Raw genomic sequence first — 21,047 nt, 5'->3', positions numbered from 1 at the left:
AAAAGGATGACATCGAGACTCTATGTCCTGCTCTAAATAGGTGGTTACACCGTTGTCAGCTAAGTACATTTTCAATTACGTTATATTTTCATCAAGCACCAATTGTATGTTTCTCCTTTCACAGATTGCTTATTAAGAGTTTTTGACTCCTGAAGAAGCAGCCGTAGGCTGCGAAACACAGCCGCTGTCGAGTCAGCACCTAATATATACTGAATACAAGTTGTATGCATTTAAGGCATTCATATTAAACGGACTATAGTTTGCGATATTACAAGGTTTTCGACGATTCATCTTGCTAGAGATTAGTGCTTGAGGCAATTGCACTGTGGGATTCTCTCATTGTAATTTCTTTGAAAAAATAAGCTATGACACACAAGTTGCATATATCAACATACAAATTCAAACAACACCGGAGAGTGTGATTTCAACACACAGGCTGCAAATGATTGATAAGACCGGATGGCTCAATGTGGTTACATTGAGCACGTCGACGATGGCTTGCTGATGCAGTCCTGTCTTCCCTAAATAATTTTTCCAAAACTTTTTTTCATTTTTTTCGTTTGTGAAAAATACAATTGATCAGACAAACGGTGTCAACTATAAATGACTGTATCTGGCGATACCTTTTGTGTCTATATTATTAAGAATAGGTTAGCCAGGATTTTGTTGATATTGAGATATTTAGTAAAGCAGCAAGGAGAAAAGTTGTCCAGTTAAAGTTAGCTGGATAACTTGTCATGGATATTCAGCTGAATATAGTTATCTAAAGTTATCTGGATAATGTTACCCAGATAACTTTCAAACCTAACCAGATATGTTTGAATATATCTGGTTTGGCTTAAAGGTATCCAGATACATATACCCAAATAACTTTTCTCACAGGACAAGCAGGATGGTAGTCCTCTCATATGGGTGACATCACAGGATGGAGCCCAATCACAGAACACTTTTGTCAAAGTTTCCCGAACTTTGACTGGCCCCTGTTGGGCATGCCCAGCATGGCACTAACCCTGCAGCCAGCAGGGGTCCTCCTTCAGTCTTCTTTTTTCCGTGCAGCAGTAGCCTCGTAGTAAAGGAGCTCTGCAGAGATTCCTAACAGGAATGTTCCTCACGGAATTACTAAAAGTTTAGTTGCCCCACAGGGGTCCCTCCTTTAACTTTTTTCAGTCCGCGGTATCCGGTAAGTTTTTACCCGTTTTCCATCGATTAGCATCGAGTTTGGCCCTTGCGGCTACTGGCCGTCAACCGTACCATGGCTCGATTTTTTTCCATGGCCATGGCGTCAGGGTTTCGTCGGTGCCTGGACTGTAATCGCACCATATCCATCACAGACCCCCATAAAGTCTGTGTTATGTGTCTAGGACGCAAGCACGATGTCTTGACCTGCACCAAATGTGCTCTTATGACACCAAAAGGCCGCAAGGCCAGAATGGAGAAGATGGAACTTCTCTTCCGTGCTCAAACCCCGACTCCATCCATTGCATCGACGTCGTGAGAACCGGCACCGTCAAATTCGCGCCAGCATCGACCACCGGCCGGTGACCATATGGCATCGACGACATCTCGGCCTTCGACACCCTCTACTCCCCCTCAGGACCAAGGGGATCGTAGAGACAAACATCGCCATTGACACCGTAAGTCTCGGACTATCGAAGGAGCAAAATCATTGACCTCGCCATCGTCCGAGCCGCCGTCGAAGAAACCCTGTCCAGAAAAGGCACCGACTTTTTTGGTGACTGGGTCACCGAGGCAACCCTCACCCAACAGGGGATCAGGAGCCGCAACTCCGCCTTCAACGGTGGCTCTCCGGCTATGCCTCTGCCTCCTTCTTCTGTTCCGGAGCCGGGGCTGCTTGCTCCAAGTGTCCGAGAAGAACTGGACCGGATGGTTCAGGAGGCCATCGACAAGGCGATGCAACGACTCCAAGTTCCTCCGGCACCGACACCGGTACCAGTTGCAGAACCGTCCACCGACCCAATTCTGGCAGCATTGGCACCACTGCTCTCCGGGATGGAAACGTTCATTACAGCTTTTCCACCGATGGACCCCGGGTCGCCGATGGCTCCGGTGCCCTCCCTGCTTACATTGTCATCGGGAGGAGAAACACCGTTTCGCATCCTTCCATCGGGAGTTCTACCTCAGCCGATGCCGATACATCCCTCACCACCGATCCAACCATCGGTGCCGATACGTCCGTCAGCGCCACCGAGCCATCCATTGATGCCCTTGATGCCTGCGCCGGTACCTTCGATGCCTTCATCGGTGCCTCCGATAATTCCTCCGATTCCGTCGGAGCCTATGCCAGGACCTTCAGGTATCCCACCATCCCGTCCCCCTCTAGTTCCTAGAGGGACAGGTGCTGATCGTTATGATACCTGGACTGATGATTCCTCGCCAGACACCGATCATTTACCTTTACCATCTTCACCCATTGAAAGTAGGAAGCGTTCTCCTCCAGAGGACCTCTCTATGATGCACAAGTCACAGGTGACTTGTGCATCATAGAAGGTGATCAGGCCAGCTCTAGTCAGTCTGCTTGAATGAGAGAGGAGAGACTACAACTTACTTGGCAAAGCTAAGATTTCTTTACATTAAGCCTTTTTACATAGCTTTAATTTTGCTATTCTGTCTGCTTCCCTCCCACCCTGCCCCTCTACCCACCCACCCCTAGGTTGGTTGTTCTAATATAGTCTACCTATCCACAATTGGAAACAGGATAAATTGGTAATTTAGTTGTTCCTTAGGTGTTATCCATCAGATAAGTTTATCAAAATGAGGACTATCCAATGTAACCATTGTGGAGCATTTATTGTCAGGGAAGTCATCTGGAAACTTAGGGCTTGCCCAATTTGTGCACAACTCTCTTCCTTGAAAAAGGAGCTGACTGAGATTAAAGATCAATTAGCTTCAATTAAAAGTAATACACCCACATTGCATTACTCAGAAAATAATTCCCCAATATCACAGAAAAGCCAGGAGTCAAGAAAAAGAGATTCAGTAGGCTCAGGTAGGCCCCACAGTCACCCATTCTTGACAGATGGGCAGCCAAGAGGTATACCCCCCCACTCAAACAGGTCATTAAGAAATTCTTTACAATCCAGGATTACAGTGGGCTCTGGTAGAATTAGACCTGTGATGAGGAGACACACAATGTACCAAATGCAAAAAGAACAACAAGCTATATTAAAAACTGAAGAAGTTCTTGAGAAAAACATTGAAGTGTTACCAGCAAAGAGAGAGAAAATACAATGCATGCAGTATTTCAAGATCCATAACCAAAAGAAAAATCTAATTGAGATGAATAACTCTGTCAACAGTGGCACAACTACAAAAAGAAAGAGTGAAGTGAATAACAAATCTCAACTAATATCTTATAAGGAGTCCAGGAAAAGCAATAATCTTAAAGAGAGTACCTGGAAGGCTATGACCACAAATGCTCATAGTTTGGGAAATAAAATCCCAGATCTGCAGGCCCTAATGACTGAGGCAGAATTGGACATTGTTGCTATCACAGAAACATGGTTCACAGAATCTCATGAATGGGATACAACAATACCAGGCTACAACTTGTTAAGGAAGGACAGAGAGGATAGAAAAGGGGGAGGTGTGGCTCTTTATGTTAGAAACAACATCCAAGCATCTGAGCTACAAGGAAGTTGGGGTAAGGAAGAAGCTCTATGGCTCGACCTAAAAAAAGATGACGGAGCGTCCATTTATATTGGAGTGGTTTACAGGCCTCCAAACCAAAAGGAAGAGCTGGACAGAGATCTGGTTGAAGACATCCATAAGATAGGTAAGAAGGGAGAAGTGGTGATCGTGGGTGACTTTAATATGCCAGATGTAGACTGGAAAATCCCATCTGCAGAAACTAAAAATAGTAGAGCGATAGTGGATGCCATGCAAGTATCTTTGTTCAAACAAATGGTGTTGGAACCCACGAGAGAAGGAGCTATACTCGACTTAGTGCTCACTAATGCAGATAATGTCTCAGATGTCCAGGTGGGAGCCCACCTCAGCAGTAGTGATCATCAAACTGTATGGTTTAATATCACTAAAAGAATAGGGAAAAGAACCACAAAGACCCGAGTTTTACAGTTCAAAAACACAGACTTCGAGGAAATGGGGAAGTACCTGGAGGAAGAACTTAAAGGATGGGAGAACGAGAGAGATGTGGATCAACAGTGGACCAATCTAAAAGGAGCAATCACCAAGGCAACTGCTCTATATGTTAGAAATGTAAAGAAAAGCAAAAGAAAATTGAAACCTATCTGGTTCTCAAAGGAGGTGGCTGACAAAATTAAAGCTAAAAGAATAGCATTCAAGAAATATAAAAGATCCCAAAGGAAGGAGCACAAAGAAGAATATTTGTATCAACTGAGGGAGACAAAGAAATTAATCAAGTTGGCAAAAAGTCAAGCAGAAGAGAGGATTGCCAAGGAGATAAAAAATGGTGACAAAACATTTTTCAGATACATCAGCGAAAAGAGAAAGGTCCAAAGTGGTATAGTGAAATTGAAAGGTGGTAATGATCAATGTGTGGAGAGAGACGAAGAAATGGCAGAAATATTAAACGAATACTTCAGCTCTGTGTTCACTAAAGAAGACCCTGGAGAAGGACCATCTCTACACAACAAGAAACTGGAGGGAAGTGGAATGGATGAAAATCCTTTTACAGTAGAAAATGTGTGGGAAGAGCTAAAGAACCTGAAAGTGGACAAAGCCATGGGGCCTGATGGGATTCATCCAAGGATATTGAGGGAGCTCAGAGATGTTCTGGCAGCTCCGCTGTGTGACCTGTTCAATAGATCCCTAGAAACGGGAGTGGTGCCGAGTGATTGGAGAAGAGCGGTGGTGGTCCCGCTTCACAAGAGTGGGAACAGGGAGGAGGCTGGCAACTACAGACCGGTTAGCCTCACTTCGGTGGTGGGAAAAGTAATGGAGTCACTGCTGAAAGAGAAAATAGTGAACTATCTACAGTCCGGAGAATTGATGGACCAGAGGCAACATGGATTCACCAGGGGAAGATCCTGTCAGACAAATCTGATTAACTTTTTTGACTGGGTAACCAAGGAATTGGATCGAGGAAGAGCGCTTGATATCATATATTTGGATTTCAGCAAAGCTTTTGATACGGTTCCGCACAGGAGACTGGTGAATAAAACGAGAAGCTTAGGAGTGAGGGCCGAGGTGGTGACCTGGATTGCAAATTGGCTGACGGACAGAAGACAATGTGTGATGGTAAATGGAACCTTCTCTGAAGAGAGAGCGGTTTTAAGTGGTGTACCGCAAGGATCGGTGTTGGGACCGGTCCTGTTCAATATCTTTGTGAGCGACATTGCGGACGGGATAGAAGGTAAGGTTTGTCTTTTTGCGGATGACACAAAGATCAGCAACAGAGTGGACACGCCGGAAGGAGTGGAGAGAATGAGACGGGATCTAAGGAAACTGGAAGAGTGGTCGAAGATATGGCAGCTCAGATTCAATGCCAAGAAGTGCAAAGTCATGCATATGGGGAGTGGAAATCCGAATGAACTGTATTCGACGGGGGGGGAAAAGCTGATGTGCACGGAGCAGGAGAGGGACCTTGGGGTGATAGTGTCTAATGATATGAAGTCTGCGAAACAATGCGACAAGGCGATAGCAAAAGCCAGAAGAATGCTGGGCTGCATAGAGAGAGGAATATCGAGTAAGAAAAGGGAAGTGATTATTCCCTTGTACAGGTCCTTGGTGAGGCCTCACCTGGAGTACTGTGTTCAGTTCTGGAGACCGTATCTACAAAAAGACAAAGACAAGATGGAAGCGGTACAGAGAAGGGCGACCAAGAAGGTGGAGGATCTTCATCGCATGACGTATGAGGAGAGATTGAAGAATCTAAATATGTACACCCTGGAGGAAAGGAGGAGCAGAGGTGATATGATACAGACTTTCAGATACTTGAAAGGTTTTAATGATCCAAAGACAACGACAAACCTGTTCCATAGGAAAAAAATCAGCAGAACCAGGGGTCATGATTTGAAGCTCCAGGGAGGAAGATTCAGAACCAATGTCAGGAAGTATTTCTTCACGGAGAGGGTGGTGGACGCCTGGAATGCCCTTCCGGAGGATGTGGTGAAGACCAGAACTGTGAAGGACTTCAAAGGGGCGTGGGATAAACACTGTGGATCCATAAAGTCAAGAGGCCGCCAATGAAGAGTGGGTGACTCGCCAGAATGACGGCTACTGCCTGGAGACAATACCCTTATTCAATAAACATACACATGCTTACTGTGACTCCAACATCGCTCTAAGCTTCAACAGCAAGAGGAAACGTGGAAAAATGGATTTACACTCACAAAGAGGGGAGTAGCTGGCTTGTTACGGCGGTTACTACCCCAAACCAAATAAGCCTGATGCTTCACCTTCAATGCATATACAGCATAGTTCTCTGTTTCAACGGCAGGGGAGAAGAAAAAAGGGTTCGCACTCACAAAGTGGGGAGTAGCTGGCTTGTTACGGCGGTTACTACCCCAAACTAATTGTGTCCGATACTTCAATTTCGATGCATATCCAGCATGGCTCTCTGCTTCAACAGCATGGGAGAAGACTGATACATCACGCATTTCCAGCATAGCTCCCTGCTTCAACAGCAGGGGAGAAGAAAAACAACCAATAAGGACTGTATAACATAGTCTGGGTAAAACAAATAAGCATGGGTGTAGCTTGCTTATTGCGGCGGTTACTACCCCTACTACCCCTAACTAATCAAGCTAGATATTTCAATGGTGGGGGTGGAAGGGAAATAGAACCAAGAGCTAAGAGAAACAGATAAGTATGAGAGAAAAAAATGTGTGAAGCTTGCTGGGCAGACTGGATGGGCCGTTTGGTCTTCTTCTGCCGTCGTTTCTATGTTTCTATGTTTCCTTTATAAATTTTGTGAAGGAAATGTCTGAATTGGTTCCCTTCCAGTTGCAGACTGAACATGATGACAGACATCAGATGATGGAGTTGCTCCAATTCTTGGATGCTCCTAAAGAAATAACCTCCATCCCTATCCACCAGGTTCTTCTAGATCTCCTCAAGAAGAACTGGGAACATCCTGGATCCATTGCTCCAGTCCATAGAAAGGCCTACACTACCTACCTGGTGCAGTCAACTCCAGGCTTTCAGAAAACTCAATTGGATCACCAATCTGTAGTTGTTGAATCTGCACAAAAGAGAGCAAAGAGATCAAAGCCTCACACTTCTTTCCCCCCTGGCAAGGAACAGAAGTTTCTAGATGCCATTGGACGCCGAGTATTCCAAGGCTCAATGCTCATCTCCCGGATTGCCGCTTATTAGCTCTATATGACCCAATATAATAGGGTCATTTTTAAGCAGATACAAGACTTGACAAAAACCCTGCCTCAACAATTCCAAGATCAGCTTCAAACCCTAGTAAATAAGGGTTTTGAGGCAGGCAAGCATGAGATCAGATCATCCTATGATATCTTCGATACTGCTACCAGAGTGTTTGCAGCAGCTATTTCGGCAAGGAGATGGGCCTGGCTCAAGTCTTCTGACCTTCGCCCTGAGGTACAAGACAGGTTACCTGACCTACCCTGTTTGGGAGATAACCTATTTGGAAAACAGATTCAACGGACAGTGGCGGAACTTAAGGACCATCATGATACTGTCAGACTGCTCTCTTTGATTCCTCCTGACTACTCTTCAAAACAGCCCTTCCGAAAGGACTATAAAAAGTCCTTCTTCCGGCTGAAGAAGTCCTACCCGCCACCAACAAGATCCCGTACCACGAGACCTTTTCAAAAAACCCAGTCTCGTCAGACACGGAAACAAAAGCCGCAAGCAGCTGCTCAGCCAGGCCCTGCTTCAGGTTTTTGACTTCCACCTAGAGAACAGCAGCCAGATTCCACTGTCTCATATACCAGTGGGAGGTCGATTGTGCCACTTCCACAACATATGGCACTCAATCACCTCAGACTAATGGGTACTGACGATAATTGCTCAGGGTTACCATCTGAACTTTCTCTCCCTGCCACCAGCCTTTCCACCTCTACCGATGTGGAGAACATCCGATCATTCCACCCTTCTGGATCAAGAGGTCTCCCTCCTTCTCCAATCAAAGGCAATAGAACCCGTACCCTACTCTAAGCACGGCCTAGGGTTCTATTCCCGGTACTTTCTAATCCCCAAGAAATCGGGAGGCGTTCGTCCTATCCTGGACCTACAGGCCCTCAACAAGTGCCTCCAGTAAGAAAAGTTCAAGGTGGGAACCTTAGGCTCGCTTCTTCCTCTTCTACAAAGAGGAGACTGGCTCTGCTCTCTGGACCTCCAGGACACATACACTCATATTGCGATAACCCCATCTCATGACAAATACCTGAGGTTTCTAGTAGGCCCCAAGCACTATCAATACCGAGTGCTTCCATTCGGCCTAGCATCTGCGCCACGAGTCTTCACAAAATTCCTCGTAGTAATTGCAGCCTTCCTCAGGACCCAAGGTATTCACGTCTACCCCTATCTAGACAACAGGTTAATCAGGGCTCCCACTCAGCAAGCTGCTCTGTTGTCCCTCAATCTAACCTTACACACTCTAATTTCATTAGGATTTCTCATCAACTACGATAAATCCTACTTAGTCCCATCTCAAACCTTGTCGTTCATTGGGGCAGACTTGGATATCTTGCAGGCAAAGGCTTTTCTGCCTCGACAGCGAGCTCTCACTCTTGTCTCTTGCTCACCAGCTGCAGTCTCAGCACTCCGTGACTTCATGCCACTTTCTCATCCTCCTGGGACACATGGCGTCTTCAGTTCAGGTCATACCAATGGCCCGTTTAGCCATGAGAGTCATGCAGTGGACTCTAAGGACTCAGTGGACTCAAAGTATTCAGCCCCTGTCGACCATTGTCCACGTAACAGACTCACTCCGTCAGTCTCTTGCCTGGTGGAAAAATCAGAATAATCTCCTCCAAGGCTTGTCCTTTCAGACTCCAGACCCTCAAATAACTCTCACCACCGATGCTTCCAACCTCGGCTGGGGAGCCCATGTGGCCAATCTGCAGACACAAGGATCTTGGTCTCCAGAGGAAGCCAAACACCAAATAAATTTCCTGGATCTTCGAGCAATCAGATATGCTCTCAGGGCATTTCAGGATCGCCTCTCAAATCAAGTTATCCTGATCCAGACGGACAACCAGGTGGCCATGTGGTACATCAACAAACAAGGGGGCACGGGCTCCTTCCTTCTGTGTCAGGAAGCTGCGCAGATATGGGCGGAAGCTCTCTCCCATTCGATGCACCTCAGGTGCCGGGAGTGGACAACGTGTTAGCAGACAAGCTGAGTTGCATCTTTCAACCGCACGAGTGGTCTCTAAACCCCTCGGTGGCGAACTCCATCTTCCATCAATGGGGATATCCTCAGATAGACCTCTTTGCGTCCCTTCAAAACCGCAAAGTAGAGAACTTCTGCTCTCTCATTCGCAGCAAACGCTCTCAGCCCAGAGACGCATTCTCCTTCTCGTGGACAACCGGTCTGCTTTATGCATTCCCTCCACTTCCTCTTCTCTCCAAGACTCTCGTGAAGTTACATCAGAACAAGGGAACTATGATCCTGATAGCACCTCACTGGCCATGCCAAGTGTGATTTCCAATACTACAGGATCTCTCCATTCGCAGGCGCATACCCTTGGGGATGGACCCGCTCCTGATCACTCAAAATGACGGGTGCCTCCGCCATCCCAATCTTCACGCCTTGTCTCTGAAGGCATGGATGTTGAAAGGTTAATCCTTCAGCCACTTAACCTTTCTGAACCAGTTTCTCGTGTCTTGATTGCTTCATGGAAGCCTTCCACGAGAAACACTTACTCTTACAAATGGAACAGGTTCACGTCATGGTGCTCTTCTCAGTCCCTTGACCCCTTTACCTGTCCATTCACAAAGTTTTTGGACTATCGCTGGCATTTATCAGAGTCAGGTCTAAAAACTTCTTCCATTAGGATGCATGTCAGTGCGGTAGCCGCCTTCCGTAAAGGTATTGGGGATGTTCCTATCTCAGTACAACCCCTTGTAACACGTTTTCTAAAAGGCTTGCTTCACCTCAAGCCTCCACTGCGTCCTCCGGCCCCTTCTTGGGACCTTAACCTAGTTTTGGCTCGGCTCATGAAACCTCTTCACTCCTGTGAACTTCGCTGTCTCACATGGAAAGTGATTTTCCTTTTGGCAATCACTTCAGCTCACAGAGTTAGTGAATTACAGGCCCTAGTTACCTATCCGCCTTACACCAAACATGTGCAGGACCGGGCGGTACTCCGCACTCACCCTAAATTTTTACCTAAGGTAGTCTCGGATTTTCACCTCAATCAATCCATCATACTACCTACCTTTTTTCCCAGGCCCCATTCCAACCTAGGAGAGCAGGCTCTGCATACCCTAGACTGTAAAGATCATACAGCTGCCCACAGAAAGAGCACTCAATTGTTCGTCTCTTTCCATCCTAACAAATTAGGACAGCCTGTGGGTAAGCAGACTCTCTATTCCTGGTTGGCAGACTGCATATCCTTTTGCTATCAGCAAGCGGGCATTCCATTTCAAGACTGTGTTAAAGCACACTCTATGAGGACCATGTCGACTTCAGTAGCACACTTGCGATTGGTGCTGCTACCTGACATTTGCAGGGCTGCTACCTGGAGTTCTCTCCACACCTTTGCAGCCCACTATTGTTTGGACAAAGCTGGAAGACAAGATTCCATCTTCGGACAGTCTGTCCTTCGTAACCTGTTTACAGTGTGACGTACCAACACCTTTCTGCCTGCCCGGTGGGGTTCATGATGCCCTCTACCAAATTCCACCCCAGTTGTTGTGCCTGTTGCATGCCTTTGGGTACATTTGGTGCATGCTCTGACATCTTCAGCTCGGTACTCACCCATATGTGAGGACTACCATCCTGCTTGCCCTGTGAGAAAGCAAATGTTGCTTACCTATAACAGGTGTTCTCACAGGACTGCAGGATGTTAGTCCTCACGAAACCCGCCCATCGCCCCGCGGTGTTGGGTTCGTAACGTTTTATTTTATTTTTCGGCACTGCCTGTAGCTTTTAAATAAGACTGAAGGGGGACCCCTGCTGGCTGCAGGTTTAGTGCCATGCTGGGCATGCCCAGTAGGGGCCAGTCAAAGTTCTGGAAACTTTGAAAAAAGTGTTCCGTGATTGGGCTCCATCCTGTGATGTCACCCATATGTGAGGACTAACATCCTGCTGTCCTGTGAGAACACCTGTTACAGGTAAACAACATTTGCTTTACCTTAACTGGCTATATGCAAAATATAGCTGGTTAAGTGGCAGAAAAACACAAATTAAAAAAAAAAATCCTTGTGAGCTTGCAAGTCCAGTCCCCACCTTGCTAAATCACTCAAACTGATGTCAAGCATTGTGCCTGAAACCCTCTTCCCCACAAACGATTTTAAAAAATCTGGCCTACCAGCTAAGGAGCTTCTCCACTTCCCTTCCGTCAGAATTCAAAAAATATATCTATCCACCTGGCCCTCCTTTCTCCCCTCCCACCTCCACCCCCAACTCAAACCTTCCCACCCTACCAGGCACCTCCTAAAACTCCCACAGCTACCAGAAGCAGAACAATTGTACCACTCATAGAAACATAGAAGCATGACAGTAAAAAAAGACCATGTGGCCCATCTACTTTTCCCATCTATCCAATTTATTTAGCATTATAATTCCCATCACTTCATAAGCAATCCCCTGTATTTTCCCTTGCTTTTCTGAATTCAGATACCATTTTTGTGTCCATCACCTCCACTGGGAGGTTGTTTCACAATCCACCACCTTCTTTGTAAAGAAATATTTCCTAAGAATACTCCTGAGTCTACCTCCTTTTAACCTCATCACATGACCCCTCGTCCTAGAGCCTTCTTTTGTTCAGAGGCTCACCTCTTTTGCATAGAAACTTTTGAGATATTTGAATGTCTTATCATATCTCTCCTTTCCTCCAGATGTACATGTTTAGATTTTTAAGTCTATCCCCATATGCTTTCAAGCGAATACCACTGACCATTTTAGTAGCCACCCTCTGGACTGGCTCCATCCTATTTATTTACTTTTGAAGGTGTGATTTCTAGAACTGTACACAGTATTCCAAGTGAGGTCTTACCAGAAATCTATAAAGGGGCAATATTATCTCCCTTTTTCTGCTTACCATTCCTCTCCCTATGCAGCTAAGCAGATTTCTTGCTTTACTGTCACTTTATCCACCTGTTTTGGCCACCTTAAGATCATCAGATACAATTAATCCCAGATCCTTCTCCTCTATGTGTCTACAACAATTTCACCTTCAATACTCTAGCTTTTGTTTGGGTTTTACATTCTATATGCTTGACTCTTAATTTTTTAGTATTAAATCTTACCTGCCAGACCTTAGACCACTCCTTGAGCTTTGCTAGATCCCTCATGTTTTCCACACCTTCCTAGCTTTCCACCATGTGGTATCATTGACAAAAAGACAAACCTTTCCCTACAATCCTTGCATTATGTTGTCACAAAAATGTTGAAAAGAACCAATCCAAAGATTGAACCCTGAGGAACTCTGCTGGTAATGTCCCCCTCCTCAGAAAAACTCCACTTACCACTACATTTTCTCACCTCCCAGTTAGCCAGTTTCTAACCCAGTCAATCATTCTAGGTTTCATACCAAGGCTGCTCAATTTATTTATAAATCTTCTGTGTGGAATCATGTCAAAGGCCTTGCTGAAATCCATCTAGCACTCTACCTTGATCCAACTCTGGTCACCCAATCAAAGAAATTGATCAGATTCATCTGACAAAATGTACTTCGGGTAAAACCATGCTGCCTTGGATCTTGCAATCCAATGGAGTCCAAAAATTGCACTGACCTGTGTTTTAGCATTGATTCTATTAGTTTGCTCATCACAGAGGTCAGACTAACCAGTCTGTAGTTCTCAGCCTCCTCCTTACTTCCATGTTTATGAACAGGACCCACAGCCGCCCTTTTCCAGTCCTCCAGGACTACTCCAGACTCTAAAGAAGCATTGAAAAGTTCAGCCAGCAGAGCTGCCAGGGCATCTCTAAGTTCCCTTAATAAACCTCAGATTTATCCAGTCCAGCCCCATCACCTTATTTACTTTACTCCCCACGAACACACTGTTAAAAAAAAATTGAATGAAGTTTAACTCACTTCCAGACTTATTTGTGTTCATTTTATGTGGTCCTGCTCTAGGCCCTTCCACAGTGAACACAAACAAAATATTTATTAAGAAATTTTGCTTTTTCCTCATCAGCATCTACATATTCCTCCTCTTCATTTTTCAATCTCACAATGCCACTTTTGCATTTCCTTCTATCACTAACATATCTAAAAAAAAAAAAAAGTCTTGTCCCCCCAATTTATCATATTTGCTATTTTTCTTATTTTTTCATTTCTTGCATTTCTGACTACTTTCCAAATTTCTCTTAATTTTTCCAGATATTGTTGCCTGTCTTCCTCTTGCTGCAATCTTTTGTAGTTTATGAATGCTAACCTTTTCTCTATTACTTTTTAGGCTACTTCTTTAGAAAACCATAATGGCCTCTTTCCTAACAAAAAGAATAATTGCCCTTTTGATATCTCCTTTTACTTTTGCCCACTGCCCTCCAGACCTGGAGAGGTTGAGGCAGACAGAGGTATATAGATGAGACATTAAGGCACATACTAGCCAAGTCCCAACTCCAGTCTGGCAGAATTGGTGCTGCCTTGGAGGAGGAGGAAGGTCACATGATCGGAGAACATAAACCTGGCGCAACAGGAAATTATCCTGTAGCAGGGACCTGCTATCCAGGTGATGCATTGTCCTCTCACACAGACGATGTGTCTCCCAAGGATGCTGCCCAGGAGGGAAGGGTTAAGTCGGCCGTAGTGATTCAGTTATTAAGAATGTAGACAGCTGGGTGTCTGGTGGACATGAGGATCGCCTGGTAACATGCCTACCTAGTGTAAAGGTAATGGACCTCATGTGTCACCTAGATAGGATTTTAGACAGCACTGGGGAGCAACTAGCTGTCATGGTACATGTGGGCACCAATGAAATAGGAAAATGTGGGAGGGAGGTTCTGGAAGCCAAATTTAGGCTTTTAAGTAGAAAGCTGAAATCCATTATCTGCAGGGTAGCATTCTCTTGAAATGCTTCCTGTTCCACGCGCAGGTCCTCGAAGCAGGCAGAACTCCAGAGCCTTAATGTGTGGATGAGATAATGTAACAAAGAAGGGGAATTCAGTTATGTAAGGAACTGGGGAACCTTTTGGGAAGGCGGAGTCTTTTCTGAAGGGATGGGCTCCACTTTAACCAGGGTGGAACCAGGCTGCTGACTCGAAACTTTAAAAAGGAGATAGAGCACTTTTAAACTAAATCAAAGGGAAAAGCCGTCAATCGCTCAGTAGTGCATGGTTCAGAGGGAGGTATCTTTGAAGGATACTAATGAAGCATTAGAATTAGGGCATCCCAACAGAGAGGTTCCAATAATAAGAAAAGTATTCCATGTGCCTATAGTAAAAGGCAAACCTGAGCTAAAATATTCCAGTTTCTCCCTCTCAACTAAAAAGCAGAATGTTAATACAAACATAAAACACACTTTGAAATGTTTGTATGCTAATGCCAGAAGTCTAAGTAGTAAGATATGAGAGTTAGAGTGTATAGCAGTGAATGATGACATAGATTTAATTAGCATCTCAGAGAGATGGTGGAAAGTATAAACAATGGGATAGAGCTATACTGCGGTACAAATTATATCGCAGTGATAGGGTGGCACTTTGTCCGGGATGGCAAATAGTTCAACAGGATAAAGATCCTGCAAGAGACTAAATGCACAATCAAATCTTTATGGGAAGAAATCCTTTGTTTTGGGGAAGAGTATAGCAATAGGAGTTTGCTTCCATCCACCTGGCCAAAATGATGACAGTGAAATTAGGGAAGCTAACCAAATTGGTAGAGCAATATTAATGGGAGATTTCAATTACTAATTTATAACATAAGGAGTCAATACAGTAACCCAATAGTTAAAACTGTCAGTAACAAGGGCAACCGAATAAGATTTAAATTATAGCCTTAGTGACTGTGTCATCAAGCCAGACGTTGTGATTTTAACCCAAAACCCAACCGGTCCTCTAATCATTCACTATCACTAAAAAACTTGATTTTTCCTAGCGTGTAGCAGATGGACTCATTACAAATGGGTATAGTGTGCTCGTGCTAGCAATTGGAGACGGATCTGACGTCAGCACGTAGTACATATACCCCTGCAGGAAGTGCAGGCACTCAGTAATTTCCATCTCCAAAGCAGTTTGGAGCTAACTTACGCTCGCTGAGCGTTTTTCCAAATTCTAACGAATAAATTCTTAGAAGAATCCTACCTGAAGACGAGCCCCGCACTCCTGCAGTGATACCCTCGGGACCCTCCCCCAGTTGAGTTTCCCGAGGTGATTTCCGTGGTCCCTCAGAGGTAAGAGCCTCGGTCCGGGGGCCGGATCGCGGCAGGGACCTAGCCCCCGAGTGAGAAGGGCTCGGGCGCAGCATAGAGGCAGCCTCGGTCCCGATCCGTTCGCGGTGAGGACTTGGCCCCCGAGCGAGACGATTTCGGGCGCGGCTTAGAGGCAGCGGGTGCACTTCCTCGAGCGCGGCGGTGACGGTACTCACCCTCTCTCCCCGCAGCCGGAGACCGCCCGGGTTGCAGCCGGGAAGCGCCAAAGATCAGGTAAGGCGTACATCTTTACTTTACTGGTCTCCGAAGAGCGAGGATTAGCGGGGTCTGCCTACATGGCAGCCCGCCAAGGAGGTCGCCATTTTGCCTGCCTGCTCGCCGTCGCCATCTGCCCTGGTTTGCCGCCTCGATCAAGCGTTCAGACTAAGCGCACAGGGATCGGGCACGTATGTTAGGCGCCCGAAAGTAATTGGGCGCACGTTCATAGGCGCACGTTCATAGGCGCATATTGAAAGGCGCATACTTTCGGCTGAGAGCACTGGAGCGTACAGATAACAGATGCGATGGAGCGTATGAGAGCCCATGCGTCCGCAGAGCCGGCACCTCCAGAATCAGGCATAAGAGCTCTAGGCCTCTGCTCAGCATGCCACCTCAGAGCCACACAGAGCGAGGAAGCAGACTCCCTATGGGCCCAATGTGAGGAGGCCCTGGGAGTTCCAAGCCAGGGCCGGTCCCAGCCCAGATTTAACTACCAGTTCCTCAGAAAACACCCCGAACCTAGCAGGCCGCGGTGAGCAGCCAGGGAACCCTACAGACCTGGTGCCCCTACGGCTAGAACCTGCTTCGCTCTCCTGGGTGGAATTATTCAAGGGGATTCACGCCTTTGTCAAGATGCAGTCTGATCCCTGAACAGACCCATATGTACCGGAGGGCCCTGCCTCTGGACCCTCAAGACCTAGGCACGGCCACCGGAAGCCCCACTTATGGGGACTCCGAGTACTCTGAGGAAGATGGCGAGCCCCCCGAGGAGGGAGAACTTCCCTCGGGGATAGAGCCGTATCGAACCATGAGACGCTTCTTTCTTAAGGAGGATCTTCCAGACCTGGTCTCTCAATGCCTGTTAGAGCTGGCTATCCCAGGCCCAGGCACCCCAGGGGAGCCTAGAATGAACCCCCTGCTAGAGGGCCTGCATCAAATGGCTCACCATTTCCCCCTCCTACAAGCAGCACAGCAGCTAATTGATCTGGAGTGGAATGAGCCGGAGGCCTCATTCAAAGGGGGTCGGGCCTTGTCTAGCATGTACCCCTGGACCGGGCAACCAAGGAGCTGCTGGCATGCCCCAAGGTAGACGCCATAGTTTGCGCAATTGTAAAGCGCACCACCATTCCAGTGGAGGGAGGGGCGGCCCTCAAGGATGCACATGACCGGCGCCTGGACGCCATTCTGAAACAAGCCTTTGAGGTGACAGCCATGTCCCTACGAATTGCGACCTGCTGCACCGTGGTGACGCGTTCCTGTTTATTACAAGCCAGGAACAACACCCCGGGAGAAGAAATGGAATCAGCTTTCTCGTTCCTCACTGACGCTGCCTCCAACCTAGTCCGCACGGCAGCCAAGGGAGTGTCGTCCTCAGTGGCAGCCAGGAGACAGCTCTGGCTACGAAATTGGTCGGCCGACTCCTCCTCCAAGACGCGCCTTACAAGAATGCCCTTTAAGGGATCCCTCCTGTTCGGTAGCGACCTCGAGAAACTGGCTAACAAATGGGGCGCCTCTCCATTACCCCGTCTACCAGAAGACAAGTCAAGGAGGAACCAGCGCCCTGTTCCTAGGCCATCCAGAGGGAGAAGCTCTCAACGCTTCAACCCCTACAGGACTCGCTACCAAGCGCCTCGTTCTCAGACCAGGAACCAGTCCTTTCGGACCAAGCACAACAAGAGGGGAACCGGCTCAGGTTCGGGTCCCGGCCGCACCCCACAATGAGAATCAGCCGACCCATCTGGGGGAAGAAGCCATAGGGGGCAGGTTAACCCTAGTCTACCGCAGATGGGCCGAGATTACGTCGGACCAGTGGGTCCTCGCCATCATCCGAGAAGGGTATTACCTGGACTTCCTTCGTCTCCCTCCGGACAAGTTTGTGGAATCTCCTTGTCCACCCCTCAAGAGGGTGGCACTGGAAGCCACCTTGGGGAGGCTCCTGTCCCTGAAAGCCATAATCCCAGTGCCTGCATGGGAGATCAATTCTGGCCATTACTCCATTTATTTCATCGTACCCAAGAAGGGGGGCACCTTCAGACCCGTCCTGGACCTCAAGTCAGTCAACCGGCACTTAAGAGTCCCTGGATTTCGCATGGAAACTGTGCGGTCAGTCCGAAGTGCAATATAGCCAGGGGAGTATCTCACATCCCTGGATCTGTCGGAGGCTTATTTGCATATCCCAATCCATCGGGATCACCAGCGCTACTTACGCTTCAAAGACCTGAAACAGCACTTTCAGTTCCGGGCTTTACTCTTCGGGTTAGCCACCGCGCCGTGGACCTTTACCAAGGTAATAGTAGTGGTGGCGGCGTCACTCAGGAAGGAAGGAATTCTCGTCCATCCCTACCTAGACGATTGGCTGATCAGGGCAAAGTCACCGGAGGAGAGCCACCGGGCAACCAACAGAGTTATATCTCTTCTGGAAAGCCTAGGATGGGTAGTCAACACAAACAAGAGCTCTCTACAGCCTTCGCAGTCGCTGGAATACCTAGGAGTCCAATTCGACACCCAGGAAGACAAGGTCAGCCTGACCTCCAAGAGGAGATCAAAACTCCGGAATAGTTTACAGCATCTGCTGAGCACCACCCGGCCCACAGCTTGGGATTTCCTGCATCATCTGCCTAATGGCCTCCACTCTGGAAGTGGTACCATGGGCACGGGCTCATATGAGACCGTTACAACGCGCCCTCCTATCTCGGTTTAGCCTACGATTGCAGAACTACACCGTGCATCTACCTCTACCGGCCAGAGTATGGAATCAGTTACGGTGGTGGCTGCAGCCAGGCCACATGAGCCGGGGGGCAAAGATGTCCTCCCCAACCTGGACCCTGCTCACTACAGATGCCAGCCTGAGCGGCTGGGGAGCACACTGCGAAGAGCTAACCGCCCAAGGGCGGTGGAACAGAGAAGAGTCGGGGTGGAACATCAACCGACTAAAGGCACGGGCAGTCCGGTTAGCCTGCCTGCGATTTGCCCACAGACTTCGAAACAAAGCAGTCAGAGTGATGTCGGACAATGCCACCATGGTGGCATACATCAACCGACAGGGCGGAACCAGAAGCCGACAGGTATCCTTAGAAATAGCCCCCCTGATGGCTTGGGCGGAAGCAAATCTCCAGGACATCTCCGCCGTCCACATCGCCGGGAAGGACAACACCACGGCAGACTTCCTCAGCAGAGAAAGCCTAAACCCGGGGGAATGGCAGCTGTCATCCACGGCCTTCCAGATGATTGTGGATCAGTGGGGGACCCCGGGCATGGACCTACTAGCGGACAGGTCCAACGCTCAAGTACCCAGATACTTCAGTCGCAGACGAGATCCTCTATCCCACGGGATCGACGCCCTGGTGCAGCCATGGCCTCCGGGGATCCTGCTATATGCCTTTCCCCCATGGCCCCTGCTGGGTGCCATTTATACACAAGATTCAGCGGCACAAAGGCCTAGTTCTTCTGGTGGCCCCGGACTGGCCAAGAAGATCCTGGTATGCAGACATGAGAAGGCTACTGGCAGGGGATCCCCTACCCCTGCCCCCTCACAGGGACCTGCTGCGACAAGGTCCCATCCTCCACGAGAATCCAGCTCAATTCTCTCTTACGGTCTGGCCATTGAGAGGGCTAGACTGAAGAAAAGGGGATACTCGGGGCCGGTAATAGATACACTCCTCTGAGCACGCAAGTTCTCCACATCACTAACTTGTATAAGGATCTGGAGAGTATTTGAAGCCTGGTGCGAAACTCGCAGCACCAATCCGCATGCCGCTAAAATCCCCATCATTCTGGATTTCCTGCAAGATGGACTTGAGAAGGGTCTGTCCCTCAATTCAATCAAGGTTCAGGTGGCAGCGCTATCCTGCTACGGCCCTAGGAGTGACGGCAACAGCATTGCCACACACCCAGACGTTTCACGTTTCCTGAAAGGAGTCAAACACATTCGCCCGCCACTGAAGTGGCCAGTACCCCTGTGGAACTTCAACGTAGTTTTGGAATTCCTAGCGGGACACGCCTTCAGACCTCTCTGAGGTCTGTCCATCCAGTTGTTAACTTTGAAGATGGTGTTCTTGCTGGCCTTATGCTCGGCACGTCGCATCTCAGAGCTACAGGCACTGTCCTGCCACAATCTGTTTCTCAGAATCACCCCAGGGGCTATCCATCTTCGCACGGTTCCTTCCTTCTTACCCAAGGTAGTCTCGCACTTCCACCTCAACCAAACCATATCCTTGCCAACCATGGAAGGTTTGAAGAAGTCGGAAGAAGGTCGAATACTGCGTCATCTCGACATCGGCAGGCTGCTGTCCAGATACCTGGAAATGTCGGATGCAGTACGAAAGACGGACCGTCTGTTCGTCCTTCACAGTGGGAAGAGGCAAGGTGAAGCGGCCTCACGGGCGACTATTGCCCGCTGGATCAAAGAAGTTATCAAGGCGGCCTACGTAGAAGCGGAAAAACCACCACCTCTACGGGTCAAGGCTCACTCTACCAGAGCACAAGCGGCCTCCTGGGCAAAAACTAGGATGCTGTCGCCTGCGGAGATATGCAGAGCGGCAACCTGGTCCTCCATCCATACCTTCTCCAGATTCTACCGTCTGGACGTCCAGGCCAGGGAGGACACAGCATTTGCAATCCTACACGGACCTCGGGCAGCCTCCCACCTAGTCCGGGAGTAGCTTTTGTACATCCCATTTGTAATGAGTCCATCTGCTACACGCTAGGAAATGCAGAGATTACTTACCTGATAATCTCGTTTTCCTTAATGTAGGCAGATGGACTCAGCATCCCGCCCGGCTGCCGACATATATAGGGATTCATCGTTTCAAGGTAAGCTATGTTTCCTTACATTGGGCATCCACCCTGCCGGGTGTCGACGCCTTCCGGTTGGGAACACTGTCGTTCTCCAGCTACTGTCAATCGGTCAGGTTAATCATGTTCAGTTAATTGATCGGTCAGTCACACATATATCCATAAAGCTTTTGCAAGGAAGATTACTGAGTGCCTGCACTTCCTGCAGGGGTATATGTACTACAAGCTGACGTCAGATCTGTCTCCAACTGCTAGCATGAGCACACTATACCCATTTGTAATTAGTCCATCTGCCTATACTAAGGAAAACGAGATTATCAGGTAAGTAATCTCTCCGTTATTAGTTGAAAAAATAATTTTTTGAATTTTTGAAAATGTTTTGATTTTATCATAAAGTTAAAAAGTCAGTCAGAAAGACTTTCAGAAACAGTCTTTGATAGACACTCAACTCCGTGGACAATGTGAAGAAGAATTGATAAGCAATCTCTCAATGCAAGGTATAAACACAGCCCTACACGGCCGGTGTTTCGCAAAACAAG

At 47.7% G+C, this 21,047-nt stretch overlaps 1 protein-coding gene across 1 annotated transcript in view; it reads left to right on the top strand.

Annotated features, from left to right (window-relative positions):
* The window catches only part of WRN (WRN RecQ like helicase), a 983,741-nt gene that overhangs the window by 920,300 nt on the left and 42,394 nt on the right, over positions 1-21,047 (top strand). The gene's annotated exons all lie outside the window — the stretch shown is intronic.

Source organism: Rhinatrema bivittatum, chromosome 1 (genome assembly GCF_901001135.1).
Source record: "Rhinatrema bivittatum chromosome 1, aRhiBiv1.1, whole genome shotgun sequence".
Lineage (NCBI taxonomy): Eukaryota > Metazoa > Chordata > Amphibia > Gymnophiona > Rhinatrematidae > Rhinatrema > Rhinatrema bivittatum.
This window is presented reverse-complemented; position numbering and strand designations above follow the sequence as displayed.